The sequence below is a fragment of the Cupressus sempervirens genome, chromosome 2 (assembly GCF_028749045.1).
Source record: "Cupressus sempervirens isolate cs-2001-9-10 chromosome 2, ASM2874904v1, whole genome shotgun sequence".
In the NCBI taxonomy this organism is placed as follows: domain Eukaryota; kingdom Viridiplantae; phylum Streptophyta; class Pinopsida; order Cupressales; family Cupressaceae; genus Cupressus; species Cupressus sempervirens.
The window spans coordinates 74,994,432-75,000,753 of record NC_143119.1 but is presented as its reverse complement, the minus strand read 5'-3'; positions in this window follow the sequence as shown (position 1 = coordinate 75,000,753).

Sequence of the window (6,322 nt, the reverse complement as noted above, 5' to 3'; positions counted from 1 at the left end):
GAGCGATAAGAGCGGATTTCAAGGAAAATTAAAGATTATAACATTAACAAAGTTAAATAAAATTTTGATAATTTATGTGTCAATTTTTTATTTCATACCTATCTTGTCACCTAACTTTTTTTATGAAGAATAGTTTATAAACAATTATCACAATTTTTAATATATGTTAATAATTTATAGATAATTAAACTATATTACATTTAAATTTTGAAACTAAATAATAAATATGAATAAAAACATAACATTTGTAATTATATTTTGAAATTTTAATTTTTTTATTTAAATTAAACTATTGTCATTATTATTTCATATCTTGCACCAATTTTATTTTATAAAATTTAATATATCTTCATTGAATTTTTTATATCATCTTTACAATAAAAAGTTTATGATAGAAAAGCAAATCATTTCTATAATAGAAAAGAAAATCCTTTATTTATATTATATTATAACTATTATAGTAATTATTATAAATTATATTATATCTATAATACTTTATATAAATAATTAAATTAACATCATGATTTTGACATGCTCAAACTTAAAAATAAAATAATAATAATTAATAACAATTTCTTATTTCAATGTTTTTCTCTATATTAATTAATATGCTATTTAAATTTTTTTCACACTAATATTTTTTTTAATCAATTTTTTACTAATTCTATCATTTTTTTTGCCACGAACTTAGTTGTTATGGAACCTTGTTTAAATAATTAATATTAGTTATTCAAAAGGTTTAAGTTTTAACGATTCATGATTTGATCTAGACCGTTCAATGAACGATAGATCAACGACCGCGACTCTAGTGTGGGCCAAATTTTAAAAGATTGAAGTTAAATTCTATTTCTACCTGAAATCGGGACATGTGTACTTGAAGATTCTACCTGAAATCTTGACCGTTGACTAAAAGAAAGATCAATGGCCTGAGATGAATTTCGAGCCAATTTCAGAAATGTCTTCCCATGTGCCTAGATTCATCTGGATTCATGACATGTGTTCGGTCATTGCAAAGCTCAATTAAGTGTCACGACTCAGTTAATATTAATAATAATTATGTGTATAAACAATTATCAATATATGTTAATAATTTATAGATAATTAAACTATATTACATTTTAATTTTGAAACTAAATAATAAATATGAATAAATATATAGCATTTGTACTTATATTTTTAAATTTTAATTATTTTATTTAAATTAAACTATTGTCATTATTATTTCGTATCTTGCACCAATTTTATTTTATAAAATTTAATATATCTTCATTGAATTTTTCATATCATCTTTCCAATAAAAAGTTTATGATAGAAAATAAAATCCTTTATTTATATTATATTATAACTATTATAATTATTATTATAATATATATATATAATATTTTATATAAATAATTAAATTGACATCATGATTTTGACATGCTCAAACTTAAATATAAAGTAATAATAATTAATAACAATTTCTTTAACAATATTTATTTCAATATTTTTCTCTTTATTAATTAATATGCTATTTAAAATATTTTTATGCTAATATTTTTTTTAATCAATTTTTTACTAATTCTATCAATTCTTTTGCCACAAACTTAGTTGCTATGGAACTTTGTTTAAATAATTAATATTAGTTATCCAAAAGGTTTAAGTTTTAATGATTCACGATTTGATCTAGATTGTTCAATGAATGATAGATCAACGATTACGGATCTATTTTGGGCAAAATTTTAAAAGATTGAAGTTAAATTCTATTTCTACCCGAAATTGAGGCACGTGTACTTAAGATTCCACCTGAAATTTTGATCATTGACTAAAAGAAAGATCGATGGCCCAAGATGAATTTTGAGCCGATCTGGGGAATATTTTTCCATGTGCCTAGATTCATCTAGAATCATGACACATGTTTGGTCATTGTAAAGCTCAATTAAGTGTCATGACTCGGTTAATATTAATAATAATTCTATATAGTCTTTTGAAAAAATTATTACTTAATCCCAACTCGATGATGTCGCAATTGTTAAGTAAAAGGAAGATCAACACCAATGGCAACAACCTAGGATGATTTTGAGTAAATTTTGGGTCCGCTATTGTTGTTGTCAAGAAACATTCAAAATCATGACACGTGTCCTTGACAAGTGTCACGATTTTAGATGACTCTTGACAACAGTGATAGCATTCCACAAATTGACCCAAAAATCATATCGATAATTAAGTTTTATTTTTATTTATTTATTTATTTAAAATGAACAAAATTCAAAATTCAAATGTATATTAATGTAATAAGTTTTACTTTTTATTATTATAGTTATGTACATTACTACATTATTGAGTCTTTATGTCGTTTACATATACATTGTACATACTATTATTAAAGTACCTAAAACTATTAATTACTTAATACTTTTGTTTTAACTTTTAACTATTTACCTTCTATATTTTTACAGTATGAAGTTGAAAGTTCTCCAAGTCGAGAGCCTGATAAAATAGGGTTTCCAAATTTCAACTTTTTAAAGACTGACTAAATTCCATTTTGTGTTCTGAAGACTAAATTTGTGAAACTTGAGTATCACAGGACAACACCAATTATCGAATCTCGATTCTGGGTATTTATATATATTTTAAAAAAAATTCATTGCAATTTGCAATAATAGAATCTTGATTTTTATTGTCTTAGGTTTAAAATTTACAATTTTTTTAAATAGGGCTTGAAGAAGAATTTTGTGTAATAACCAGTAGTAGGCATGGGAAAAACAAATTCAAAAACCTCTAGTATGAGTGAAAGTATAAAGGAAAAGAAAGACATTATAGAACTCAAGAAAGTGCTACAAACCCCAGGTGTCACCGATGAATGTCATGATATTTTTATCATGTTATCCATGGAGATTTTGGAATCATGAGAAATAGGCATTCATTGTTTAATAAGTGGAAAGATCCACAAAAAGGAAGAAATTATTACAAATATAACAACAATATTTGTACACATACAAATAAACTAGCTACTATAGTTACTGGATTAGCAAACCTCGTGGTACCCGAAGTATTCCTTTGCCCTAAAATTTTAATGCTATGCACTCATAATTATGACGAAAATAGAAAGGCAATTGTAAACCAAAACACTCATGAGGAAATTTTTGTTGGAATTATGTTGTATTTGTCATTAGTTATAACACTTATTCAATTCTGAATGGCTACTGAGCTCATCACTCAGTCTATAATTTATACTGAGCATTTAGTGGTTACCTTGTAAGTTCAGTAGTTAAGCAATTCACACCAAGCATTCATGAAGCTACCAATTGAGTGTGCAGTTCAGTAGTGTATATCGAGCTTATAGTGCTCACCAAACAGATAGTGGTTACCAAGCTTCACAGTGCCTACTGATTTATCAGTTTGCATGATGTGAAGTCAGTTTCTACCGAGTGATGGATGTGTAGTGTTTACCAAGTGATAGCAAAGTAAAAGAAGGATTCAGTATCAACCGAGTGACACTATATCTATCGAGTCTCCAATGGTTACCGAGTTCCAAGCTATGTTGTGTGATTAGTATGGACTGAGCTTCTACTTCTACAAAGTGCATGATGATGTTGAGTAATGCAATGGATGCCGAGTATCAAAAGGTCACCAAGTCAGCTTGAAGAGCTCGAGTTTCTTTTTCTGTTTGGCCAACTCAGTAATATTTTGTTTACTTATGTTTTAGCCAACCTTGTATTTGTAAATATTGGAATGATATATATGTAATGTATTGTATCATTTGCAATGTATGATGAGTATGTCAAGGAATGGATATGTGATATTTTTGAGAAGAGTAAATATGAATCAGTAGCAGAGAAAAGTATTCAGGAAGGTCTACAAGGAGCAGTAAAGACATATTGATCACAAGAGGTGATCTGTACTTCAAAGATCTATTTAGCAATCAAGTTGTAAGTCAGATCTACTATTTCATCCTAATGAATGAATTATTTTTCCAAATCCTTTAACAAGGTAGACTTAATAGTCTTTTTATAAATCTCCTAATAGAGTGCATACTTCATTGTATATTTGTAAAACCTTTAACAAGGTGGATCTAGCAGTCCAAATTGCTCTTAATAGGGTAGATCATTAGAAGTGATCAATGTAAGCCCTAACATGCCAACTTTATACTGTAGTAGTGAATTTTTGTGAGTATCGTCCCCACCCCAATTTTACTTTCTATTTGGAAGGTTTCTGGGTCACCAAAATACTGTGTTCATGTGTTATTAAAGTTTATCTTTCTCATTCATGTAGTAGATTAGATGAATGAATGGTGAATGATTTATATTGCTAAGTGTTGAATTGATTTAAAGTTTTTGAGGTTACTAATTAACCCCTCCCCTCTCAGTAACCTATCTAGTCTTGATTATTTCCAATAATTGGTATCAGAGCTCTGTGGTTCTCAGGATAGAGTTTGACAGCTTAAGCAAATATCAAGGAGAATGGAGATATTAAGACTTGATAAAGTTATTGATAATCAAAAGCTAGATTTGGAGATGGCCATAGCTCAACTCAAGGAAGCAAAAGAGCATCTTTCCCAATCATTTAAAAGAAGGAAGGAACTTGCAAAAGAAATGAAGGACCACTAGTATGTTGAAGAAAAGATTGAAGACTTTTTCCCTTCAAGTAGTTCTGATGAAGCTAATGAAGCAATCAAAGAACTCCTAGAAAAGAATGGCTCTCTACAAGAAGAGGTAAGAAAATTGAAAAGAGAATAAAAAATTCATTCAATAAGGATGTGTGAAATTTTGGAACAAAGGAATAAAGCAAGTGAAGACTTGGAAGCAAGGAACAATGCAAATCAAAATCAATCCCTTCAGCAAGAAATTCTTATCAATTAGCTCTCCAATGCAAATGAAGAAATTATGAATCTGAGATCTAAAAATGAAAATTTAAGAAATGATTTGATCACTGAAAGACAAATCAATGAAAGATTGAAAGCTGATCTAATCTCTGAAAAATAACTCAATGAAAGAATGAAGAAATCTCAAGCAGATGTGGATCAATTGAATCAACTAAGTGAGGAGAATCCTCATAGGAAAAAAGGTAAAGCAAGACTTGGATACAAAGAAGAAGGTGAATCTTCCAAATGAGGTGCCCAAAGGAATCAAAGACCTACTTGCAATAATTGTGGTAAGTTACGTCATACATCAAACAAATATTGGAGCAATGGAAAGGCAAAATTCAATGAAAAATGTTACAATTGCAATCAGCATGGTCATAAAGCTAATGAATGCAAGGAGAAACCAAAATTTGAAGGAAAATATCACAAATGTAAGGAACAAGGTCACAAGGCATCTAAATGTAGATCCAAATCATTCAATCCAGCTAAACAAATTGTCAAAGCAATATTTGGTTGGGATTACAATACTTGGTGTAGATGTCACTATTGTGGAGAATATGGACACATTGGCATAAACTATACAAGGCATCACCTAAAAAAGAGAGATTCAATAGTAAGATGTTATACATGCACTGAAATTGATCATATAGCTAAAAATTATATGAATATTAAAAGAATTGAAGATGAAAAGAAAGCCAAAGCTGATAACATTGGGAAGCAGATGAGACAATAGTAGATTCCTAAATCTACCAAGCAAAACAGTTCAAATGATGGCAATGTCACTCAAGAAATGGGTGACTCCACCATTTCTAATTAGATTCATAAAGGAGGAACTAGAATTGTATCATCAAGCCAAATCTCGAGCAATTCCAAATAAAAGAAAGTAGAAGATCCAAATCAGCATTTGAGATACAAAGGAATCACATGAGATTAGTTCATACTGAGCAAGGTTGGTCACAAACTCAACTGAGCTAGGTCGGGAGGAATGAAAAGTTTGTTCATTCGCTGAGTCACAAGTTTCTACCAAGCTAGTGAGTCGATGACAGTCTGTCATGCACTACGTTAATATGGTACCTAGAATTAATGGTGAATTTTCATCAAAAAGGGTAGAATTCAACTTCATTTCTCACCACAACTTCAGTATTCACAGAGCTAAGAGATTTCTAGATGCACACAAGCAATTCCAAGCAATTTCGAGCGAATTTCCAGTGAAGAATTTGTATAAAAATTTCTATCATTTACCAAGTAGTGATGGCATCTAGGAGTACAAGTAGCAACAAGGTGAAAAGAGGTTTAGAAATGTTGGTTAAGCATGTAGAGTGGAAAGCATTGAATTTCAAGCTAGTTCCAGCAGTTGCGGAGGCACTCAACCCTAATGGTGCTCAATCCCAGATCCCACCAAAGGTACTCCTAATTAATGACATTCATACTCATTTTAAGTGTTCTATTCAAGAAATTGGGACCCTAGAAATGGATAGT